At 36.0% G+C, this 26,633-nt stretch overlaps 1 protein-coding gene and 1 long non-coding RNA gene across 3 annotated transcripts in view; both read left to right on the top strand.

Annotated features, from left to right (window-relative positions):
* Nucleotides 1-1,108: 1,108 nt before the first annotated feature.
* LOC133857584 (cyclic nucleotide-gated ion channel 1-like) overlaps nucleotides 1,109-26,633 on the top strand; it is a 52,093-nt gene continuing 26,568 nt past the window's right edge. Inside the window, exon 1 of the mRNA XM_062292853.1 lies at nucleotides 1,109-1,191. The gene's annotated coding sequence lies outside the window, so the exon portion shown is untranslated. The remainder of the gene's footprint in view (nucleotides 1,192-26,633) is intronic.
* LOC133857612 (uncharacterized) lies at nucleotides 24,815-26,417 on the top strand. 2 transcript variants are annotated; one of them, XR_009898357.1, is made up of 3 exons: nucleotides 24,815-24,991; nucleotides 25,728-25,787; nucleotides 26,068-26,417. It is a non-coding gene; the product is annotated as an uncharacterized LOC133857612 (long non-coding RNA). The 2 variants fall into 2 exon arrangements; XR_009898359.1 differs by having other exon boundaries at nucleotides 25,657-25,787.

Raw genomic sequence — 26,633 nt, 5'->3', positions numbered from 1 at the left:
GGATGGCTCTGATACCACATGTTAGAAATAATTAAATAAAAATTATTTCTTTAACCTAACATGCGCAGCGGAAAACGAATAAGACAGAATTCAGGCATACTTCCAGCCATATTTGCTCAAGCGTCTCCACGATCCATCTGAAGAACAAGAAAGATTATTTGAGGGATCTTCTAACCTATGCCTATTGCTTAATGGCTGTACTGATGGTGTACACAGACACTCTATTTATAGGCTAGGTTAGGGACCCTCAAAATGGTAAACACCGTATTTGTTTCCTTCCATCAAGGAAACAATATCGTTAATTGATTTTAAAATCAATTAACCGATTCCATATTTACGGTAATCTAAATTAATAGAAATAACCATAATACCGATTCCATATTTACGGTAATCTAAATTAATGGAAATATCCATAATGCCGTATATGTTTATTGAAAAAATAATAAACATAGTAAATACCGTAAATGTGATATAAAGGCCACAACCAAAAAGGAATAATATATTACACACACTTCTAAAATCCTACAACAAAACCAGTACTCTCTGCCATTCTTTGCTTTGTCTAAAATCCCAATCTTGGTCAGTTAACGTTGCTACGTTGTGCGCTCTCTCCTAGAGAATAGGGTGGACTTCCGTTGAGTGAGGACCACAGATGGAATAAGTATTGTGCAAGGAAACCAAGGATCCGATTGACAACATCTTCATTGACTCGATCTGTATCTTGTGTACGTATCTTCTTGTGTATCTGCTGTAGGCGTAGGATAGGGAGAAGATCTTGGATGATCTGAGAGGGCTGTGTCAGTGACAGCTGTTTTTGGAGGGATAAAATGACAGCTCCTTATTTGAGGGGCTAAAGGACCGGGTTTACTCCCTGTCCTTAACTCCTTATTAGACTTAAACTTTTGTCTTAGGTGTTTTTAGCTAGCGAAGTTGACTTTTGAATAAATTAAACTTAATTCAGTACGTAAGAAAAGAAAAGAAATTAAAGAAAGACTTGAGGAATTGACTATATCTATAGTCAATTAATGGTTGACTAAACTAGTTACTATCTATAAGAACAGCAAAAATTGTTCATTACTTGCATCTCTGCGTCTGCACACTCTAAAATCCGACAACAAATCTACTCTCCGCCGGTACTCTTTGCTTTGTTCGAAACCTGGTCGCAATCGCTCGGTCACTCGACTTTATAAGGTTCAATTCACTCTTATGTAAATACACATTCTCTCTCTCTAAAGAAATACATAATATATTAATTTTGAACTATTTAGTGTTTGCTGCGCAGTTTTTCACAGTGAAATGTTTTTACTTCTGCACTGAAAAAGTTCATATTTTCTTTTTCCATTTTCTAGGAATTTTGTAGTCTAAATAGGTTGGGCATTAATTGTGTCTTTGATGAACTTTAGTTTTGAGTTAACTTGGACATGTCACCCATTTTCTTTACATAACAATAAATGAATTAAGAAAAAGAACGCGTACGCACGGGAAGAGAAGAGGTCGAGCTGGTATATATATAACAACCGTTTCCTGAAGTACTGTTGTTATCTTAGGCCAAGTGTGCGCTAAAACATTGAGATTATTTTCTTTCCTGTATTATCGACTTCATTTTCTAGAAGAGAATATGAATTGACCAGAAGAAATGCTCGAATAAAAGAAAAATCAAAGTGTTGACACTTGATCAGATAGTTAAGGATTTAAATGTTTCCGCAATTTTTTTTTTTTTCGATGAAAAAGAAGAACTTATATAACTCAACAAAATCCAGAATACAAACAAAAAACCCTTCAGGCTCTAAAACACAAGGAACTCAAACAAAAGAGCCCCCAAAACAAACAAAAACTAAACCAGCAACTGGATACTCAAACCAAAACAGACACATCAACATTCCATCTAAAACAGAGGCTGATATTTTCCTCATTCCTTTGAAACTTCCCTATGCTAGCAAGCCGAGATCTAACCTCCCAGATATTTTCCGCAGTTTTTCTTTCTTTCTTTCTTTTTTATTTTATTTTTGCAAGCTCTGTAGATTTCTATCTTAATTATAAAATATTCTATTTAGACATGGAACTTATGATACAACAAATGGATATAATAGACAATGCTACAAATATTCCGTTTACTTTTAAATTATTCTTTAATATGAACACTAACCGATATTAATTTACTTTTAATAAACTAATAAAGTCTACTCGATCGAGGTTGGTTTTTTTACTTTTACTTTTTTTCTTTTTGTAATTTTCATTTCTTAACTTCCCACGTGCTATATATATTGCAATGTATGATAATGGATTTTTTTAAAAAAAAAAAAAATATATATATATATATATATATATTATTTTTGGTTCCTATTACAAATTAAATATCCATCTAATGTCTGGCATTGTCACCCAAAAATTATTTTATATATTAAATATTGATTTTTATGTTCTACTTTTTACTAACCTGCATTGTTATTGGAATTTGTGAATATCTATGAAACGTATGTACACCCAAATATGCTGGAAATTTTTAACCTATTTAACAATTTTAGCCAATTTAAAATTATTGAAAATGTTAAAAACAAAATATAATATTATTATTTTTAGTATATTATTTAACAATTTGAAAAATTATAAAGCTATTTTGAATTTTTGGGCTCTTAGCTTGTGAGCCCAACTAGCTATAAGAGAAGAAAACGAGGCCAAGAAATCCCAATACAATCATTTTGTAGCGGCACAAGCTCCAAGGGACCATAAAAAAGTACTTTTTTGTCTAATTTATTTTTCTAATGATTCTTTGCTTGTTGTATTCTGCTCAATCAGGAATATTTCGGATATTGAGAATCAATTTGGTGGCCAGGATGATGGAGTTGATTGCATTAACAAAATTCTTGACCCAATTAAGGGAGCGCTAGCTTTCACGTTTAAGTATTGGCATACAATGTTTCTATTGTCGTGTGTGATTGCAGTACTATGTGTGGACCCCTTGTTCTTGTACCTTCCTGTGATCAACCAAGATGACAAGTGTCTTACGTTAGATAACAGATTTATGGTCACAGCTCTTTGTTTCCGATCGGTCTTCGATATGATTTATATTGGAAATATCATTTTGGGATACTTCAGTCGTAGACATGGACGAACTGGGCTAGTTCCATATTATCGGCAGCCTCGGCAAATAATAAAGAGGTACTTGACCTCGTACTTCGCAATTGACATCCTCGCTGTTCTTCCAATCCCACAGGTAAGGGAGACTTTTCAGCTTCTAAACTTTCTTTATTTTTTTGTGATTTTTTTTTTTTTTTTTTTTTTCAAATGTAACTATATATGCAATGAGGAATTCTATCATAGTGATATTACACTATGTTGAGCTGCTTGAGCATAAGATACGTGGATTCATTCCCTCTCCAAAAGGGCTTTGGGTGCTCTATTGATGTTCAGTTCATCATTTGGCTACTCTCTAAAGCCTAGGTCACTTTTAATTAGAGCATAAAGTATAAGGTGACCCACATTCAACTCGTTGATTTCATGAGTTTAGATTGTCTATTATGGTTAACATTTTACACCCCCCCCCCCCCCCCCCCCCCCCCAAGCTCCGGGTCTCTTTCTTATTATTTGTATGCACTTAATAAATTAAGGGGCTTGCATGAAGAAAAGATAATTGAGTTGGAAGGTTTATAAATGGGTGTGTGGCTTTGGTTTTCGAACATAAAGTTCCTTTTCAGCAATTTGGTTAGTGGGTTTTCTTTTTCAGCAATTTTTTTCCCTGCATTAAGTAGATCTTACGCATGCTCGTTGTGATTTGTCCAGGTTTTGGTTCCAATTATTTTCTCAAAAGTGACAAGATCGAGATTTTTGGACCTAAGGAAGCTCCTAAACCTCTTTCTTCTCTTGCAATATGTGCCAAGAGTTCTTCGAATCTACCTCTCATGGAGGAAACATATCAAAAGTACCAAATTCGCTAAAAGAGTATGGATTAAAGCTGCATTCAATATTTTTCTATATATCCTTGCCAGCCATGTAAGTTTGATTATCGGCCATCTTAATTCTTTTAATGCTTATTTCAGTCTTGCTTTAATAATTAAGTTCGGTTTTTCTCAATGTTGCGTTTGATTTCTTTATAAAATTCTATCCATATATCTATAATTAATTGTAACTAATTATGCTTATGAAACCCGTTGAAACGTACCCTACAAGTTTGGGTTAGGCATATATATATGTGATACCATGCACCCACTCCTCTCTAAAGTCTAATTAAACACAAAAATGAGATTGTGACATGCGAGTGACAGTATCAATTTCATTTCAAATTGAGAGAGGATCGATCCTATTCCATTTTTTACGAATTGTGAGGATTTGGTAAGCGTATATTTATAATCCTTGGATTGCGGTAGGAATATATAGAGATGATCATGGAAATCTAGCATTACTATTTTTTCCATTTTCCTTTTAAGTGGAACTAGTATTTTCTCTCCTTTATTATTTTTTTTTTTAGCATATATATGTGCAGAATTTACTCATCTTTTTAAAAGTCTTGCTGGTCTTTTAGGTACTTGGTGGCCTTTGGTACTTTTTCTCTATCCAACGAGAGACGGCTTGCTGGCACATAGCCTGTGAAAATCATATTGGATGTATCCCAAGTTCTTTTGAATGTGGTCGTAGTTTAGGAAATTACACATTTATAGATAATGCTTGCCCTATACAAACACTAAATACAACGCTTGTTGATTTTGGAATATTTCTCGAAGCCATTCAATCTGGTATTGTGTCGTCCACAAATATTCCCCAAAAGATCATGTACTGTTTCTGGTGGGGCCTCTGAAATTTGAGCTTTGCACATATATAATATTGGACTCTTGATTTGTCGCTCCAGATTGAATAGTTTTTATCAGTGTTGCATGTTATCGATAAGCATGTGATGTTACACGTTAATTGAATTGGGTTATTAGCTCATACATTAATATAGTTGTCTAATTTTTGCAGTTCTCTTAGTCAAAACCTTGAAACAAGTACTTATTTCTGGAAAAACTACTTCGCAGTTTTTATTTCGATCTATGGTTTGCTTCTGTTTTTGTACTTCATCGGTAATGCGCAGGTTGGTGCTCGACATCTTTATTTATATATTTTGTTTTTTAAGATACAATTCCCTTATTCATATAATTTGGTGTGTGGTCAGTATTAGATCAAATGGTTTCTGTACATGTATGCACTATAACTTCATTGGTTACTTGTGCAACTGTTACAAGGGAGGATAAGGCACGAACTAGCAAAAAATGTTCGGCATTCTCTATTGGGAAAACGCATTAAAGTTTTTTTTTTTTCTTTTTTTATATATGTTTAGACTATGTAATTTTGTGTCATTTCTATATTTTGAAAGGTTAATAAGAGTTGAAAGTTAATTTTCTACATGGACTAGTTTTTGGGTAGAAGTCTTGTAGTTCAAAAATTTCTGAAATTCGACATGCAACAAATTTTATTAATCAGTAATTTTGATAGTTACAAGTTTTTTTATAGACGTACTACAATATTAGTTATGAGAAGGTCAATTGTATATATTATTAGTATAAATGATTAAATTAAACATTTTTCAGATTTTTGATAAACCAAACATGTGCAATAGGCATACATGCAGATGGCAAATGAGAAGGCAGCTGAGAAGGCTAAGAAGTTGGAGGAGATTGAACGGAAAATGGGACTTATAAAAACAAAAATAGAGTCTTGGATGGCTAAAAACCAGCTCCCTGACAATATGAAAGAGCCAATCATCACCTGCATACGACACGAATTGGAAGAAAATAAAGATTTTGATATGGAGAAACCGATCTCTTATATTTCCAATGATCTTATGACAAAGATAAGGCACCATCTTTGTTTACCCTTGCTAAAAAAAATTGTGTTTTTTTTTTTTTTTTTTTTGTGTGTGTGTGTGTGTGTGTGTGTGTGTGTGTGTGTGTGTGTGTGTGTGTGTGTTTCCTTCTAAGAAAAATAGATAGCCATTCAATTGAAAACTATAATTATTCTTCTTGGGAAAAAATGCAGAAAAATAAAATAAAAAGTTGGAAGTATTTAAACTAGAATGAAAATGGATATACAGTATGATTTTATTTTAAATGAATTGAATTGATATTAAGGTGTTGTTGTTCATGATCCAAGAACCCCATTTTAGTGTATTTTGTAGCATGTTGTTTCCTGTTTTTGTTCGGTTTATCCTTGTGGAGGAGACTCTTTTGGACTTGTCGCTTTCTTTTTTCTTTTTTCTTTTTTCTTTTTTCTTTTTTTAAACTACTACTCCCCTTTCAAATGACTATTGATGGTCGTGTTTGTTGCTCAGCTGAGGTTTTTATCTCCCGTTGTTTTGTAGATTGTTTCGTTAACAGAACTCTGTTTACGCTTATCTCCTCGTTTGGCAACACCAGTTGCTTTGAAGGGCAAGTCGTCTATTTGACCCATTCCCAACTACTTTGAGTGTTGTACGGTCTCTTTTGTTTTTTATTTTCTTGTATTTTTTCCCTTTCTGCCTTCCCCACTTTGAAAAAAAAAAAAAAAACCATTTTAGCATTGATATGTTGAAGATCGTTGACATTCTTTGCTTTGAAGGGAGTAAACTAACGTCGATGGTAGAAGTGGCATGGCCATTGCAAGTTGTTTTAGAAGTGCTTGACAGTTGAATATGCTTACACCCTCGTATAATAATTTCTATATATATTGGACTTCTTCTTATCATTATTCTTGTCAATGGTTTGCAAGCTAGGTTCCAAATCTTGAAAATCATGGTGAAATCTGGTGGAACAGATCTGCGAATCTCTCAGGCCAAAGTACTACAATGAAGACAGCTACATTCTCCGGGAAGGAGAACCACTTATGATGCTTATCATCACGCAAGGCAGTGCATGTTGCTTCAAACCTAGTAATGGTGAGAATGGTAAGGGAATCGACTTAGACACACAGTATATTGAAAAAGGTGATATCTACAGAGAAGAACTTCTCGAGTGGGGGTTCAACCACTCCCCCTCACACAAAAAATCGGTCCCAACCTCCAACAAAACTGTCAAAACCCACTCAAAAGTTGAAGCCTTTGCTTTAACAGCCAATGACTTGAAACATCTAGTTCCAATGCATACCCGAGCAGCTTCTGCTGCAAAAGGAATTGCACAAGGAGTTTTTCGACACCTTACGGAAAAGAAGAACGAAAATTCTCCCAAAATGGATAATCCAGTCACAGCCACACGTACAGTACTGATGTTCAAAAGCAGTAGTTTGTTGTGAAGGTCTTTGTGTTAAGTTGTATACTCCCCTGGTTTGCCCGTGATAGAGTATGCTAGTTCTTTGAATTATGAATGGTGGAGGGGAATTAGGAAATTAATGAACAACTTGTTAATTTATAAAACTGTCGAATTGCAACAGATTGTTATTTGCTAAATGTATGTCTTTAGTTTTTCAATGTTGTACACCTCGTCCTCGATCTATAGGGGTCGCGACTTTCAACATCTTGATCATCACGTTTTTTTCTTTTTCTAGTCATCTTAATTTGTACCCCCTTTTCCCCATGTTTTCTTTACACAATAAATCAAGCTGGTTTTATTTTTGATGTCTTTAATTATTAGTTCTTCACATTAAATTCCCTTTCATAATCTTTAATTGTATAGGGTTTAAGGTTTAGGCATTGACATGTAAGATACAATATTGTTTGTTTTTTACTTTTTTGAATAAGATTTTCTAGGAGGTTACTAATTTCGGTACTTCTCTTGCAGAACCATGCATAACTGTGGAGTTTTGATAAGTTCATGGCCATCACGACTTTAAAACGCGTTGTGTCAAGAAGGGTGCGTTTATACATATAAGCACATCCCCATTCTCAGGCGATGTAGGATGTCACAATCACCCTCTCTTGGGACCCAGCGTTCCCGCTGGCGACCCTCATGGGATCACCTCATTCGTGGCCCATGGGGTAGTTCGGCCACCCTTAAGAGCCAAAGAGCAAAAAAAAAAAAAAATGTATTAAGGGGTTTTGGCCAAGCCACCCCTTTTCATTTCTTTTTTTTTCAAATTTTTTTTTTTTAAGTTTTTTATACCTTTTTTTTTTTTAAGTTTTATTATTTTTAATTTTTTAATTTTTTTATTAATGTTTAAAGCTTTTTTTTTTTTTTTTTTACATTATGACATGTGTCTACTCTCAGAAGTTGACACGTGGCATACCGTTAGTTTTTGGATAGAAAACTAACGGAGGTACCAAATTCGTCTTTTCTCAAAACTCAAGTACTATCTGCAATGCGAATTATACTAAAATACGAAAAAATAAAATTTTCAAGTGCAAGTACCAAAAAGGTCTTTACCCTTGATAAAATTGTCAACTTACTTAGAGAGAGAGAGGGGAGGGTGATTGGCTTGTCCTCGATTATCAAGGTTTTGATCAACATGCAAGTTTTACTACGGTTTGACTTTTTGTTTTTCTTTTTGCTTGACTTTTTATCTCTCGACTTTCCCCATGTATTAGGATGGATTCCTCCAACCTCCTACCAAACATCACTTCAAATTTCTTTAAAAACTTTTTAGCTTTTAATTTTTGTTAAAAAGTTAGTTATTTTTTCTTGGATCCGACTTTAGTGCTGTAATTTTAAACTACAGCACATCTACGGTAGAAAAATGAAGGCTCTAGATTTATTTCCTCAAAACATAGTCGTTTTAATTGTTAGAATATACAGGTATATTCGATATTTGGTTGATATTGTAATATTCTCTATTTATGATGAATTGTAATCAAATCACAATGATTTGATTATTATATTAGTGTTTACTCTAAACCCTATAAATAGGGACTTTTGTATTGTAGACAATCAAGTTAATAACAACACAATGTAGTCCTTTGGACTTTACACTGTGGACATAGATCATAGACCGAATCATGTAAAATCTATCTCTTTTCTCTCTCATGCTTCCACTATTCCCTGTCTCTTTAGATTCATACACAAATCTCAACATTAATTATGTAAACAAAACTGAAAAATCAAACAGATGTTTTCTACTTGACGTCGTTTGAGGAAGTGGGACGCGACCCCGTGCGAGACTGCATTGCAGACGTCCAGTGCATTTACGATGCGATCGAGGAATTCAGGGACAAGACGATCCAGTGGGGACTTGAAAATCTGGGAAGGATCAGTAGAACGGCCTTGAACTCAGCCTCACAGCCGAGAAACACATCAAAGAGCTTGCGAAGCTAGGCGATGGAAAGGAGGGAATCGTCGTCGGAGGTGGACGAGGTGCTCAGAGAAGCGATCAGAGACATGCTTCTGGAGGAGCTCCAGGTCCTCGAGCTCTTGCTCGTGGTTTCCGTCCATGGACACCACCTGGGAGAATCTTCGTCGGAGGTGGACGAGAGGAGCTCGGAGAAGCGGTCGATCGTGAATAGTAGCAGCAAGTTACAGAATGATAATGTTCATACTTCATAGTAGTTGCAAATCGATTCCTTTATTCATGCACATTCTAGAAGGAACGATGAAGAAGATGAGTTGATGATTGAACCTGATCTAATGGGTGCAAACCGGTGGAAGAGAATTCCGCACTTCAAGCTCTATTCACAATGTCATCTTGCTAGAGAAGCTTATCAAACCGCAAAAATTAATTGTCTGACAAGATACAAGACTGGTTATCAAGTTGAAAAGTTGTAACTAGTTCAACTCTTTATGAACATTCAATTTAAATGGTTGCCTTACATACTAACCGGCTAGTTCAACACTCAGACAAAAGTGGCGCCGACGAATCTCAACACAGATTGCAAATCTTAAAAACCCAAAAGGTCGTGGTTTAGGTGCTAATTTTAAAGCCAAGACTATCTGTTCTCTAGCAAGCATCCAAAGTTTCTTCAATCCCTTCTTGTCCTAGGTCTCCAGGGTTATCGACAAGTTTGATGGCCTCTTTAGCAACCATATCTACGAGGCCTCGAAGATTTACTTGTGCAGCAAAATCTCACCCAACATGCACGTACTACCAAAAAAAAAAAAATTATTGACGGTTTTTTTATAGATGGATTTAAAGACCGTCTATAAAAAAATAAATAAAAAAAATAAAATAAAATAAAATAAATTATGAACTTTTTTGGTTAAACCGTCGGGAAAAAAAATACGGATGGTTTTATTAAAACCGTCCGTAATTAGAAATTCCGAACGGTTATTTTTAAACCGTCTATACTATTTATAGACGGTTTTCTCAAAACCGTCGAAACCCTAGATCTAAAATTAGGAAAAAAAAAAACCTAGCTCACAGTCTCTCCAGAAAGTTCAGCTCACATCCAGCACTCTCTCTCTCTCTCTCTCTCTCTCTCTCTCTCTCTCTCTCTCTCTCTCTCTCTCTCTCTCTCACACCCGGCTGCCGGCGCTCTCTCCTTTCTCCGGTGCTATCTCTCACTCAGTCTGGCGCTCTCTCCTTCTGCCGGCTCTCTCTCTCGCTAGGTCGACTAGCTTGTACTCGATCCATCCGGCCCCTCCCTCTGGAAGTCGAACCAGGCCGGCCTCGCTTCCTCATCTTCTCCGGCAACGCCCCCAAACGTCTCAACTAGCCCGAGAGCCAAACATAGCCTCCGTTTTCCCAACGCCGGATTTAAAGGTTGGTTTTTTTTTCCCTTCTCCTTCGTGTTTCTCAGCAAGCAAACTGAACTGGGTTTGGTTTAATTGTAAGTAAAGTTACGAATTGCGAATGATTTAGTTATTATGGACATAGCGCCTAGCTCGAGTATGTGGTCTAGCTATCCAAAAAGTATTTTTCTCTCAGAACCTAAAATGATGCTGATTTTATGGAATTCAAGGTTTCATGAATGGGTATTTGGTTTTACATTTGATGAGTGGGTTTCATGAATTCAAGACTGTCACCTCACAATTCAGGTTATTCATCAAGTAAATCTTTAGGAAATCAGACATTGCTAACATTAATTTTAGGATCAAAATTCTTTTTCTATGCAACCTAGAAAACCCAAATTGCATGTATTTCCAATAGATTAATTGGTAGAATTTATCACATCATTATTTTCAATTATTTTCACTCCATTGTTCTTTTTAATGTTCTCTGTTTTGATCAAAGCAAGCCACTGTCTTCAGCTTTTTCTTTTCTGTGTGTCACAGTGTGTGTGTGTGTGTGTGTGTGAGAGAGAGAGAGAGAGAGAGAGAAGCCTCCTGCATCTCCTTTTGCTTCTGAGCAAGTCTGAGAAAGAACAATAAGGGGAAGTAGAGGAAGTGGCTGAGAGAAGGGTTGGGGAAAAGAAGTTGGTACTTGAAATAAGGAATACTGTGATAAGAGCGTTAAAAGATGGCTCTTCCAATGAGATGAGTCATCATCTGTGTGTGAACTGTGAATGGGGTTAGGGTTGGGGTTGAAAGAGACTTAAACGATGTTAAAGTCTATTTATGGTTCAACCATTTCAAGTGTAGTAAAACGATGTGTTTAATCCAAAATAATTTGGACCCTTCAATTTTTTTACAATAGATGTCAGGTTTGACAATTTTTTACATGACTCGCAAATCTAGTACAAACACGACACAAAAAAATCGGGTTCGGGTATAATTGTGTTTGGCAGGTCAACCCGGGAGTTGACCCGCTAACACGATTTTTTTTTATTTTTTTTATTTTTTATTTTTTAAAAAAAAGTCTCCAAAACAGCAAAACCATAACCGCACATGCCCACATCACTTTTCTTTTCCCTTCACCTTCTTCACGTGGCACGCCTCCTTGCTCCAAGCCTCCAAGAGACTGTCCAGTGTCCTCTGTCCAGACTCCTTCTTCATTTCACTTCACAATTTATCTTGCGTTGGGGATCTGAGCTTCGGGATTTGAGTGCCGGGGATCTGTGCTTCGGGATCTTGCAATCTTGCTGTTGGAGATCATCAGTGGCAGGCACGCCATCGACGTGAACTACAGCCCACTCTTGGTGGTCGACTAGGCAGTGCCGTTGATCAAGCACGACAAATTCGCTGAAATCTGCGACTACAGGATCGATTCTCAGATCCAACTGTCCAAGCCCAGTCTAACCTGCTCTATCTCGTGTCTCAGTCCTCATGGCCTATGGGGTGAGGCGGTGCTGGTGAGCAGTGAGCCAGTGAGCACTCGTTAACAAAACGTGTTCATCGGGTTCGTGTCGTGTAACCCGGTTTATTATCGGGCCGTGTTCGGGTTTGTAGTTATGACCCAATTAATAATCGGGTCAGGTTCGTGTTGAACCCAATTATGTAATCGGGTCAATACGAACCCGAATTGCCAAGCCATGTGCTGTAGTTTTTACTACAGCATCGAAGCCAGATCTTTTTTTTCTTTACTTTGGCTTCGAAAAAATTTTAATAGAGCCCGACCTCTCTAAAATTAAACTTTTAGTTCCGTACCTGCTTAAGTAAGACAATACTTCACTTAATTTTTTTTTATTTTTTTATTTTTTTAAAAAAAAAAGAGAGAGAGAGAGAGAGAGAGAGAGAGAGAGAGAGAGAGAGAGAGAGAGAAAAGGACGACCATACTTAATAAGAAAATATCTATCTATTATATTGAAAAACATGGCAAGAAATCCATTCTAAATTTCTAATACTTTAAAATGAAGAGAAATTGTTGTTTTTTCATTAAATAAGGTGAACCACCAATATGACCTGGCTACCTAGTAGTAAAAAAATGAAGAAAGTAGTTAGCTTGTCACATGTAATCTCAATAATTGACTAGCATATTATATATAGTTATTAGAGTAATTCTAAATGTTATTCTAATGTTCTTTTTTTCTACAATTAATATGTCTTTTAAAATTATAATTAAATTTATGATACATGGTAGCCAACTAACCGGCTACGTGGATTTTAAATTTATAAGTTTACCACTCGCAATAGTACGTATCGATTGTACTATAGTAAGGGTGATCGAACCATAGAGATTATTGGTTGTTTTACGTAATAGGATATCTAAAGGAATGTACCTAACTTAACTTAAGAGTAAAAATAAAAGTAAAGGTTGTAGAATTGAAGTTACAACAAGTAAAGTAAGGAAGAGCGGAAAATGAAAGCAAACTTAAAAGAAACTTAGGGTGTTGATCGTATCCAATCCTCAACCAATGAAATGCTTAAAGTCTATATGGTTTTTCCTAACATGCATGATATGAGCGCGTAATGGGTGTCAACCATTACGACGACCTCGACGTGAAAACACTTTCGTTAAGACGTAGTTATAAAGTATCTAGTTTTACATTAATCTACTCCACATAAAGATTAGTCTATAATTGAAAAACGTTTACACTACGAAAGGTGTGGAGTGATTAATGCTCCCTAGCTTACTACTCTACAACACATCCTAATAAGTATACACAATACATGAAAACCCTAATTAGGTCACAATGATAAGATATCTAGTTTCACACCAAACCATTTCACATAAAGTTTAAACTACAATTGAAAAACATTTTAGACTAACAAAGGTGTGAAATGATTAGTGTTCCCTAGCATACCCTATAAGGTGACTCTAATGAGAAATCACACATCATGTCAAATAGCATCATTGCACAAGACACAAAAATGTTGATTTTATTCATGAATCTAAGAAAACTCATAGACAAGCTTAACTCTTTTTCATGAATAATTATATTGGAATCTTGAAGATAAAACCTTTTAGCATGGGTTTTGAAATCCTCTAGCCTTACACAATCATCAAACATATCAAAAAAAACTCAAGAACATCAAGAACACTTCATGGTTTTTGGAGAGGATTTTGATCAAACCCTAAGAACTAAATTAGCTAGATATAATTGAATCTAGTCTAAGCATAAAAATTAATCAAAAACAGTAAAGAAACAAGAAAGAAATGAAGAACAATAACTATATTTAACTTCTAAAGTTCGGATTACAAAAGGAAATGAAAAGCATTAAAATTAACTAAGATACACCTGAGACAATCGAAGATGCATGATCTCTACCTCTCATGTTGCTCTCTATTTATAGAGGAAGAGATTTACAAAATAATATCTAAAGAAGGGATAAGATAAGAGATATTTCGAAATATCTATGATATTTTGGAAATATCTAAGATATTTTGAAAATATCTAAAAATATCTAAAAAAAAATGTATAGAAATATCTAGAAATATCTAAAAATATCCAAAAATATCTAAGAAATATCTAAAAATATCTAGAAAATATCTAAGAAATATCTCAAAAATATCTAGAAAATATCTAACAAATATCTAAGATATTTAAAATATCAAGGAAGAGTGACATGTCAACATTGTTCCAGATTGTTCCAAAAATATCCAAATTTGATCGATCGATTATAAAGTCGATCGATCGCATTTCGCTCGATTGCATTCGTGGTTGCCCTGTCTCGATCGATCGCATCTCGCATGATCGATTTTTCTTCGACTGATGATTCGATCTATTGAGTATAAAGTCGATCGATCGATTTGCCTTACCCGATTCTTCACTTGGCAGGAGTAACTTTGAACTCTATAAATGACCAAATTATCCTTCATATATTTTCAGGTCTAATTCGGATGTTTTGAACTAGATTTCAATTAAGACATGAAAATAAGACAAAACACTAAAACACAACAAAATATTATATTTACAACACAAACTAGGCATAACAAATGTAAATTAAGGGGTCTTGAATAGAATATTTCAAAACTTATCACACCCCCAAACTTACATAATGCTAGTCCCTAGTATTACAACTAGAAATTAAAATACAAACAACAATCTACATCCTCTTTCGTGGGAAAAGCGATTGCATTTAGCATATGCAATAAGCCTTTTAAATCCCTAGGCTACCCTAGTAGACGAGTGAAGTCTCGTGAAGGTTTACCAGAAATGCTACCTACAAATATTATCTTTACAAAATATACATGTTACCTAATAAAAAGAAGTATCATCACAACAATGGTTCATAATTCATTAACAACTTTAAACTAATAAGCTCCATCTTCACACAATTCAGAAAAATCATAGTCTACTCACTTACAAATGGCCGGCTAAAATCTCACATGTTAAAAATGATGCAGTTTGATATTAACATACAATTATGGAGCTTCAAAGAATATAACTTACATACATGCTCCAGTGTCTCAAAATTCTTTATATCTCTCGCTAGATGGAATAACTAAGGCATAGGCATACTTTAATATTATTTACATTATTTATTATGGTTGTGCAATGCTCAAGTCCTTTAAGCTTCCAAATGACCTATGTACCAAGTGTTAGGCCAGTGACTCCCAAACCAAATGGCTTTAGGGCACTAGATGTAAAACATCCCTATGGGCTTAATAACTCAAGTCAAGAAGAACTACGAAGTCAAGCTAACCATTTTTTTTATTTACTTACATCTTTTGATGCAAACACTCAATGCTTTTTTTACTACTAAGTAGTCAGATCATATTGGTGGTTCACCTTATTTAATGAAAAAACATCAATTTCTCTTCATTTTAAAGTATTAGAAATTTAGAATGGAGTTCTTGCCATGTTTTTCAATATAATAGATAAATATTTTCTTATTAAGTATGGTCGTCCTTTTCTCTTTTTTCTTTCTTTCTTTCTTTTTTTTTTTTTAAATGAAGTATTGTCTTACTTAAGAAGGTACGAAACTAAAAGTTTAATTTTAGAAAGGTCGAGCTCTATTAAAATTTTTTCGAAGCCAAAGTAAAGAAAAAAAAGATCTGGCTTCGATGCTGTAGTAAAAACTACAGCACATGGTTTGGCAATTCGGGTCAGCGGGTTGGGTTCGTGTTGACCCGACTGACTCGATTACATAATCGGGTTCAACACGAACCCGACCCGATTATTAATCGGGTCATAACTTCAAACGTGAACACGGCCCGATAATAAACCAGGTTACACGACACGAACCCGATGAACACGTTTTGTTAACGCGTGCTCACTGGCTCACTGCTCACCAGCACCGCCTCACCCCACATGCCATGAGGACTGAGACACGAGGTAGAGCAGGTTAGACTGGGCTTGGACAATTGGATCTGAGAACCGATCCTGCGGTCGCAGATTTCAGCGAATTTGCTGTGCTTGATCAACGACACTGCCTAGTCGACCACCAAGGGTGGGTTGTAGTTCACCTCGATGGCGTGCCTGCCACTGATGATCTCCAACAGCAAGACTGCAAGATCCCGAAGCTCAAATCCCCAACGCAAGATAAATCGTGAAGTGAAGTGAAGAAGGAGCTTGGTCAAAGGACACTGGACAGTCTCTTGGAGGCTTGGAGCAAGGAGGCATGCCGCGTGAAGAAGGTGAGGGGAAAAGAAAAGTGATGTGGGCATGTGCGGCTAGGGTTTTGCTGTTTTGGAGACTTTTAAAAAAAAAAAAAAAAAAAAAATCGTGTTAGCGGGTCAACTCCCGAGTTGACCTGCCAAACACGATTATACCCGAACCCCTGATTTGTGTCGTGTTTGTACTAGATTCGCGGGTCGTGTCAAAAATTGCCAAACCTGACATCTGTTGTAAAAAAATTGAAGGGTCCAAATTATTTTGGATTAAACACATCATTTTACTACACTTGAAATGGTTGAACCATAAACAGACTTTAACACCGTTTTAGTCTCTTTCAACCCCAACCCCAACCCCATTCACAGTTCACACACAGATGATGACTCATCTCATTGGAAGAGCCATCTTTTAACGCTCTTATCACAGTATTCCTTATTTCAAGTACCAACTTCTTTTCCCCAACCCTTCTCTCAGCCACTTCCTCTACTTCCCCTTATTGTTCTTTCTAAGACTTGCTCAGAAGCAAAAGGAGATGCAAGAGGCTTCTCTCTCTCTCTCTCTCTCTCTCTCTCTCTCTCTCACTCTCTCACACACACACACACACACTCTACTTCCCCTTATTGTTCTTCCTCAGACTTGCTCAGAAGCAAAAGGAGATGCAAGAGGCTTCACACACACACACACACACACTGTGACACACACAAAAAGAAAAAGCTGAAGACAGTGGCTTGCTTTGATCAAAATAGAGAACATTAAAAAGAACAATGGAGTAACAATAATTGAAAATAATGATGTGATAAATTCTACCAATTAATCTATTGGAAATACATGCAATTTGGGTTTTCTAGATTGCATAGAAAAAGAATTTTGATCCCGAAATTAATGTTAACAATGTCTGATTTCCTAAAGATTTACTTGATGAATAACCCGAATTGTGAGGTGACAGTCTTGAATTCATGAAACCCACTCATCAAATGTAAAACCAAATACCCATTCATGAAACCTTGAATTCCATAAAATCAGCATCATTTTAGGTTCTGAGAGAAAAAATACTTTTTGGACAGCTAGACCAAATACTCGAGCTAGGCATTATGTCCAGAATAACTAAATCATTCGCAATTCATAACTTTACTTACAATTAAACCAAACCCAGTTTAGTTTGCTTGCTGAGAAACACGAAGGAGAAGGGAAAAAAAAACCAACCTTTAAATTCGGCGTCGGGAAAACAGAGGCTATGTTTGGCTCTCGGGCTAGCTGAGACGTTTGGGGGCGTTGCCTGAGAAGATAAGGAAGCGAGGCCTGCCGGGTTCGACTTCCAGAGGGAGGGGCCGGATGGATCGAGTACAAGCTAGTCGAGCTAGCGAGAGAGAGAGAGCTGGTAGAGGGAGAGAGCGCCGGACTGAGTGAGAGATAGCACCGGAGAAGGGAGAGAGCGTCAGCGGCCAGGTGTGAGAGACTCTGTGAGAGAGAGAGAGAGAGAGAGAGAGAGAGAGAGAGAGAGAGAGAGAGAGAGAGAGAGTGCCGGATGTGAGCTGAACTTTCTGGAGAGACTGTGAGCTAGGTTTTTTTTTCCAAATTTTAGACCTAGGGTTTCGACGGTTTTGAGAAAACTGTCTATAAATAGTATAGACGGTTTAAAAATAACCGTTCGGAATTTCTAATTACGGACGGTTTTTAAAAACCGTCAATATATTTTTACAGACGCGCTGTTTTAAAAAATCATCTATAATTTTATAATTACGGAAGGTTTTAATAAAACCGTTTGTATTTTTTTTTTCCCGATGGTTTAACCAAAAAAGTCCATAATTTATTTATTTATTTATTTTAATTTTTTTTTTATATAGACAGTCTTTAAAACTATCTATAAAAAAAATCCGTCAATAATTCCCTTTTTTTTTTGGTAGTACGTGCATGTTGGGTGAGATTTTGCTGCCCAACTAAATCTTCGAGGCCTCGTAGATTTGGTTGCTGACGAGGCCATCAAACTTGTCGATAACCGTGGAGACCTAGGACGAGAAGGAATTGAAGAAATTTTGGATGCTTACTAGAGAACAAATAGTCTTGGCTTTAAAATTAGCACCTAAACCACGACCTTTTGGGTTTTTAAGATTTGCAATCTGTGTTGAGATTCGTCGGCCCCACTTTTGTCTGAGTGTTGAACTAGCCGGTTAGTATGTAAGGCAACCATCTAAATTGAATGTTGATGAAGAGTTGAACTAGTTACAACTTTTCAACTTGATAACCAGTCTTGTATCTTGTCAGACAATTAATTTTTGTGGTTTGATAAGCTTCTCTAGCAAGATGACATTGTGAATAGAGCTTGAAGTGCGGAATTCTCTTCCACCAGTTTGCACCCATTAGATCAGGTTCAATCATCAACTCATCTTCTTCATCGTTCCTTCTGGAATGTGTATGAATAAAGGAATCGATTTGCAACTACCATGAAGTATGGACATTATCATTCTGTAACTTGCTGCTGCTATTCCCGATCGACCGCTTCTACGAGCTCCTCTCGTCCACCTCCGATGAAGATTCTCCCAGGTGGTGTCCATGGACGGAAACCACGAGCAGGAGCTCGAGGACCTGGAGCTCCTCCAGAAGCATGTCTCCGATCGCTTCTCTGAGCACCTCGTCCACCTCCGACGACGATTCCCTCCTCTGTGAGGCTGAGTTCAAGGTCGTTCTACTGATCCTTCCCAGATTTTCAAGCCCCCACTGGACCGTCTCGTCCCTGAATTCCTCGATCGCATCGTAAATGCGCTGGACGTCTGCAATGCAGTCTCACACGGGGTCGCGTCCCACTTCCTCAAACGACGTCAAGTAGAAAACATCTGTTTGATTTTTCAGTTTTGTTTACATAATTAATGTTGAGATTTGTGTATGAATCTAAAGAGACAGGGAATAGCGGAAGCATGAGAGAGAAAAGAGATAAATTTTACATGATTCGGTCTATGATCTACGTACACAGGGTAAAGTTCAAAGGACTACATTGTGCTATTATTAACTCGATTGTATACAATACAAAAGTCCCTATTTATAGGGTTTAGAGGAAACACTAATATGATAATCAAATCATTGTGATTTGATTACAATTCATCATAAATAGAGAATATTACAATATCAACCAACTATCGAATATACCCGTATATTCTAACAATTAAAACGACTATGTTTTGAGGAAATAAATCTAGAGCCTTCATTTTTCTACCGTAGATGTGCTGTAGTTTAAAATTACAGTACTAAAGTCGGATCCAAGAAAAAATAACTAACTTTTTAACAAAAATTAAAGGCTAAAAAGTTTTTAAAGAAATTTGAAGTGATGTTTGGTGGGAGGTTGGAGGAATCCATCCTAATACATGGGGAAAGTCGAGAGATAAAAAGTCAAGCAAAAAGAAAAACAAAAAGTCAAACCGTAGTAAAACTTGCACATTGATCAAACCCTTGATAATCGAGGACAAGCCAATCACCCTCCCCTCTCTCTCTCTAAGTAAGTTGACAATTTTATTAAGGGTAAAGACCTTCTTCGGTACTTGCAACTTGCATTTTTTTTTTTCGTATTTTAGTTTTAATTCGCATTGCAGATAGTACTTGAGTTTTAAGAAAAGACGAATTTGGTACCTCCGTTAGTTTTCTATCAAAAAACTAACGGTATGCCACGTGTCAACTTCTGAGAGTAAACACGTGTCATAATGTTAAAAAAAAAAAAAAGCTTTAAACATTAATAAAAAATTAAAAATAATAAAACTTAATAATAATAAATAAAAAAAAAGGAATAAAAAACTTTTAAAAAAAATTGAAAAAAAAAAAAAAAAAGAAATGAAAAGGGGTGGCTTGGCCAAAATAGTGGTGTCCCGGTCACCCCCATGAGCCAAAACCCCTTAATAATTTTTTTTTTTTTGCTCTTTGGCTCTTAAGGGTGGCCGAACTACCCCATGGGCCACGAATGTGGTGATCTCATGAGGGTCGCCAGCGGGAACGCTGGGTCCCAAAAGAGGGTAATTGTGATATCCTACATCGCCTGAAAATGGGGATGTGCTTATATGTATAAACGCACCCTTCTTGACACAACGCGTTTTAAAGTCGTGATGGCTATGAACCTATCAAAACTCCACAGTTATGCGTGGTTCTGTAAGAGTAGTACCGACATTTGTAACCTCTTAAAAAATATGATTCAAAAAAGTAAAAAACGAACAATATTGTATCTTACATGTCAATGCCTAAATTAAAGACAAGTTGTAAAGACATCAAAAATAAAACCAGCTTGATTTATTGTGTAAAGAAAACATGGGGAAAAGAGGGTACAAATTAAGATGACTAGAAAAAGAAAAAACGTGATGATCAAGATGTTGAAAGTCGCGACCCCTATAGATCGAGGACGAGGTGTACAACATTGAAAAACTAAAGACATACATTTATCAAATTACAGAAAAATTACAAAAAAAATGATCAATATTACTGAGTTATACTATATTTTACGCCGTCATCCCATCACTATCCCACTATGCTGATATGATACTATCGATCCACCCTTAGATCAACCATTGTTTTTTTAAAAAAAAAAAAAAAAAAAAAAAAAAAAAAAAAAAAAACCCAATAGTAAATTCGAAAATATCCAAATTCGATTGATCGATTATAAAGTCGATCGATTGCATTTCGCTCGATTGCATTTGTGGTTGCCCTGTCTCGATCGATCGCATCTCACACGATCGATTTTTCTTCGACTGATTATTCGATCTATCGATTATAAAGTCGATCGATCGATTTGTCTTAGCCGATTCTTCACTTGGCAAGAGTAACTTTGAACTCTGGAAATGACCAAATCGCCCTTCATATATTTTCAGCTCTAATTCGAATGTTTTGAACTAGATTTCAATTAATACCTGAAAATAAGATAAAACACTAAAACACATCAAAATATTATATTTACAACACAAACTAGGTATAACAAATGTAAATTAAGGGATCTTGAATAGGATATTTCAAGACTTATCAATACATCACTGTTGAATTTTAAAAGCCACTCTCTACCATTCTTTGCTTTGTCCAAATCCTGATCTTGTTCGCTCCCCCCACTTTGTCCAAACATGTAAGTCCTCAGAAAATGTTGAACCTTAGTTAGGCTTAATATTTTGGGTCTTGGTGTGTGTAGGCCTGTTTATAAGTTAGCCTTAGTTTATTTAACTGTTTAACGGACCATGACTTAAAAACCTTTATGCTTTGAAATTTTCTTAATTTTTCAATTTTATTTACAAATAATGATTGTTCAATGGATAATGACCTACTTTGGCATGTAGGTAAGGGCGGAATTGCCCCTAAGCTTGAAAGGACAGAAGTCTTCCCAACTTTCTAAAAAAAATCTCTTAAATTTCATATTTCTAATGAGTTTGACCCCCAAAAAATTAACCTTTTACCTTTAAAGATTTTTATTTTTAGTTTTGCCTCCATCATCTCCAATCTTAATTTCACCCCTGCATGTAGGGAGGGCTCAGAGGCCATCCTTTACAGCCTTTTGGCTATTTTGGTTAGTCTTGTAACAAAAAAATCTTCCCATTCGACTAACCACTTAATTTGCCTAGGGAATTGGCTAACTGCTATGTCAGTTCAGTGATAAGCTGGCAATGATAAGGCCGACTAGGAATCCGCCTAAGCCCCACAATTTATAAAAGTCTCCTAAAAAATAGCTTTTTATATTAAATTTGTCCAAAAAAATAAAAATTAAAAAGTGAAATGCGAAAGGAAAAATAAAATGAATGCTATGTGAGTTTAGGGAAAAAAGAAAGAAAAAAACAAAAGAAAGAAAGACTCCTACTTCTTCTCTAGACATCTCGATATGGGGTTGGATAATCGGCCCTATGATGGCGTGCTCTCTCTATTGAATTGCTCATTCAATGAGTATTCTCAATATTTTGCGCGCCTGGAAGAGGCCTTCTTCTTTCTTTTTAATTCATTCATTTCAAGGTTGGTTTTGAAGGCTTCGTGACATCATCTTCAACCAACCTCTATTGTACGTATCTTTTGGTGTGGCCACTAAAGAACGGCTTATACACTAAACAACTAATATGAGCATCATGAGTTGCCCCATAATAAATCCACGCACCCCCAGGCCAGCTCAGATGACTCTCACTTCAATGGAGCATCACTTTCGAGTCGAAGTACAGTGATCACCATTCTTGGAGTAAGATTCCAAATTAAAGCAAGACCTACATTTTTATTGGTTCTATCATTTTTTTTTCATTTCTTTGATATTTCATATTTCATGCTTACTATTAGACGCCATTAATTTTAATTGGTTATTGTTTCAAGGTTTGATTGTTTATCATTACCATGCTGTTGATTTTAGTACATAATTAATTAAATCTTAGTTACAATTGACTCTTAGAAGAATGATAAAAATGGATTAGCTATATTATCGATCTGTTGATAAAAATATATTAACATAAATTTTTTATTAGTAATTTTACATCTCAAAAGGCTAGAAAAATATTTTTTAATATTCAATATAAAATTTATTATAATAATATTTAAAATTAAAAAGCCTCATTTTAAGTCTTTTGCCTTGGGCCTCAGTTTTCCTTTTGAGCCACCAGACATGGGCCACCATGGAGATCCACATGCTCGCATCACCTCATATATCCATAGTGTCTCCCAATCTAACCCCCTCCATTAATTAATAGCATATTGGATTTAAAAATTTGTCCTAGCTAGCTATTTACACTGCCTATTTTAGCTGGCCGAGTTGACTTTGTAATAAATTAAACTTTCTTAATTAGGTACATAAGAAAAGAAAATATATTAAAGAAAGACTTGAGGGATGGACAATCACTACAAAAATACTGACAATTGGACGCGTGTCTACAGTACCGGTTACTGTAGACACGCGTCCAATTTGACACGTGTCTTATGAGACACGTGTCAAATTATACAGCCGCCACAATTGGACGCGTGTATGTAATACACGTGTCCAATTGGACACGCGTATTAAATACATGCGTCCAATTTGACACGTGTATTTAATACGCGTGTCCAATTGGACACGTGTATTAAATACACGCGTCCAATTTGACACGTGTATTTAATACGCGTGTCTAATTGGACACGTGTATTAAATACACGCGTCCAATTGGACGCGTGTATTTAATACACGTGTCAAACTGTTATTTTTTTTCAAATATAATTTTTTTTTTATTAAATAGAATTTCAACAATTGGACACGCGTATTTAATACGCGTGTCCAATTGGACGCGTGTATTTAATACGCGTGTCCAATTGGACACGTGTATTAAATACACGTGTCAAAATATTATTTTTTTTAAATATAATTTTTTTAATTAAATAAAATTTTAACAATTGGGGACGTGTATTTAAATACACATCCCGGAATGGTGTAGGTAGGCGCGCGGGAGTTATCCCGCGCCCACCTGATGAGCATTCTTAATTTAAGTTTCAAAAATAATTTTTTTTTTTTTTATACACTCGTTCGCTCTCTCTCTCTCTCTGCGCGCTCTCACCTCTGTCTCTCGCCTCTCTGTCTCTCGCTCTCTCTCACTCTCTCGCTCTCTGTCTCTGTCTCTCGCTCTCTCTCACTCTCTCGCTCTCTGTCTCTCGTTCTCTCTCACTCTCTCGCTCTCCGTCAACACTTAGGGTGCTACTGTTTACCAGCTTTGGTGGCAGCAGAATGACTTGATGCATCACAATATATACTCTTCGGACTGAGGAGTCCATTGTAGCGCAGATTAAATGGGAAGTTCGTGGGAGCTAGATTTATGGCAAAGGGCAGTTCTAAGTGCTCTAGAAAGAACTTGGAACTTGCTTTCCAGTGGAATGTACATAGCTAATTGTTTTTTGACTTGATTTGTTTGTTTGTTCTTTGGTGTTGCACGCTAGCTTCTTCTGTTAGTTGCTGTAGGGTGGTTTTTTGTTTTCTGAGTTCTGGTGCTGTTAGCCTGTAAGGCTTGGGTGTGTCATGCCTGCAGCTTGATCTGTAGTAGCATGGCTTGTTGTTAGCTTGTTCTTTGTGGGTTGAGGTGTTGTTGTAATCGGGGTTGTTCGGATTGGGTTCCAGTTTTTCGCTGGAGTGTTGTAAGTACGTGTTTGCGGTTCTATGAAAGATTTTATTCATAAGAAAAGAAAAAGAAAAAAAAGCAAGTCGTCAAGATGTACTTACAGGTTCATCACCGGCATGAGAAGGCTGTACAATTTCTGGCGACGGTCCCACTCTTCATGAATCGTTGGCCAGTTCTAAGTGGACGACGACTGGTTCTGCATGTGTTTCGAAACTGGTTCTGCATGTGTTTCGAATTCGTATAGCAATATTCAATATTTTTGATTTAATATATATATATATATATATATATATATATATATATATATATATATATATATATATATATATATACATTTAGCCACGTGTATGTATACACGTGGCTAACAATTTGGAATTGTTTTTTAAAAAAATTGGTTTGACACGTGTATTCTAATACACGTGTCAAATTGTGCAGTTCGTGACATGCACATTTGACACGCGTATCACGCGTGTCAAAATGCACGTGTCTAACTGTTTGACACGTGTACGACACTGTACACGTGTCAAACTGCACGTGGCTATTTGCATGCATTTTTGTAGTGAATGTATCGTTAATGGTGGTTGACTAAACTATTAACTCCCTGTAAGAAGAGCAAAAATTGTTCATCGATCACTTGCATCTGCATCTGCATCAGCAAAGGACCTCCTAAAATCCTACAGCAAATTAATCCACTTTCCGCCACTCTTTCCTCTCGCTCGCTCTGTCGCTCGATTTGATATATAAGGTTCAATTCACTCTTATATATATAAAATACCCATTCTCTTTAGCTCAGAAAAATAAATAAATATGTAGAACTACTATTTATTGTTTGCTCTTATTATATTTTGTATATGTAATTCTGATAACCTCTTATATATATATGCTGTGCAGTTTCACAGTGAAATGTTTTTGCTTCTGCACTGATTTTTTTTTTTTTTTTTTTCCATTTTCTAGGAATTTTGTGGCCTAAATATATAGTTTGGAGGTAGATTCCTCAAGTTGGAGATAAAATAATTATCTAATTCATTTTCTAGAAGACAATATGAGCCGGAAGAAATGCCAAAATAAAAGAAAATCAAAGTGTTGATCAGATAATTAAGGATTTATTGTTTCCGCAGTTTTTCTTTCTTTTATTTTATTTTTGCGAGCTCTGTAGTTTTTCTATCTTATACAATATTCTAGTTGGACATGAAACGTACTTATGATACAACAAATCGATATAGACAATGCTACAACGATTCCGTTTACTATTAAATTATTTTTTAATATGAACACGAACTGATATTTACTTTCAATCAACTAGTAAAAATTCCTATGATGTACAACATGGGGAGGTTGCACTTAGAATAGATGAAAAATGGTGTGTCTAATCAATTTCCTTTTTTTTTTTTTTTTTAAACCAAATCTCAGCCTTTTGTGGCACCAAAAGAAGTTTGTGGTGTCCATTACTAATTTGGAGGTTGATTCTTCATTTTGGGCAGTATATCACTGACCAGGTCAGTTATGCGTCAACGCGGGCACTAGCAAGAGAATGGGGAGAGGTTAGCATCTTCTTCTTCTTATAGATGTGCTAATTACTCACATCTGCATAAATTTCACTGATTCTGTACTGCTGAGAGGCACCATTATAGCATCTTAATTACAAAGTATATATAATCAATATGTTTGTTATAGATTAATTGTAATTAGCAGGTTAGATTATATAGGCTTTCACACATTCTATATGGTCCCACTATTAATTGCATGAGTTGAAGAAAGAAAATGACGATAGACAAATATTAACTTGATTCTTTGCTCGTTAATTATATTCTGCTCCATCAGGAATTCGGATATTGAGCAGCAATCAAGTCCCCAGAATGATGGAGTCGATCCAACGTTGGGGGGTATCATTTTTAAGTACTGACATAGTACTATGTGTGAACCCTTTCTTCTTTTACCTTCCTGTAATCAACCAAGATCACAAGTGTCTTGCGTTAGATAGAAGATCAAAGGTCACTGCTATTTGTGTCCGATCGGTCTTCGATTTGATTTATCTTATGAATATCATTTTGGGATTTCTTTGTCCTTATAAAGATGAGGACGCTAGTCGTAGATGCGAACGAACTTTGTTAGAGCAGTCCCACCAGGTTATGTAAAACCCGTTTTTAGTTAAAATAGATAGCAGAATTCGTAAAATCCTCTTCCATCGGTTTATGTAAACGAAATGCAAAGTAGCGTTGGCATAGATTCATGTACAGTGCAACGCCAGATGAGGCGTTGCACTGTACACACATCTATTGCTTATTTTATTATTTCTTTCACTTTTGTTTCACCTTTCTGCCTCTTTCTCTTGTTTCTCCGCTTCTCTCTCATACTCTTCTCCTTCTTCTTTTTTTCCCTTTTCCTTT

Source organism: Alnus glutinosa, chromosome 1, assembly GCF_958979055.1.
Source record: "Alnus glutinosa chromosome 1, dhAlnGlut1.1, whole genome shotgun sequence".
In the NCBI taxonomy this organism is placed as follows: domain Eukaryota; kingdom Viridiplantae; phylum Streptophyta; class Magnoliopsida; order Fagales; family Betulaceae; genus Alnus; species Alnus glutinosa.
This window is presented reverse-complemented; position numbering and strand designations above follow the sequence as displayed.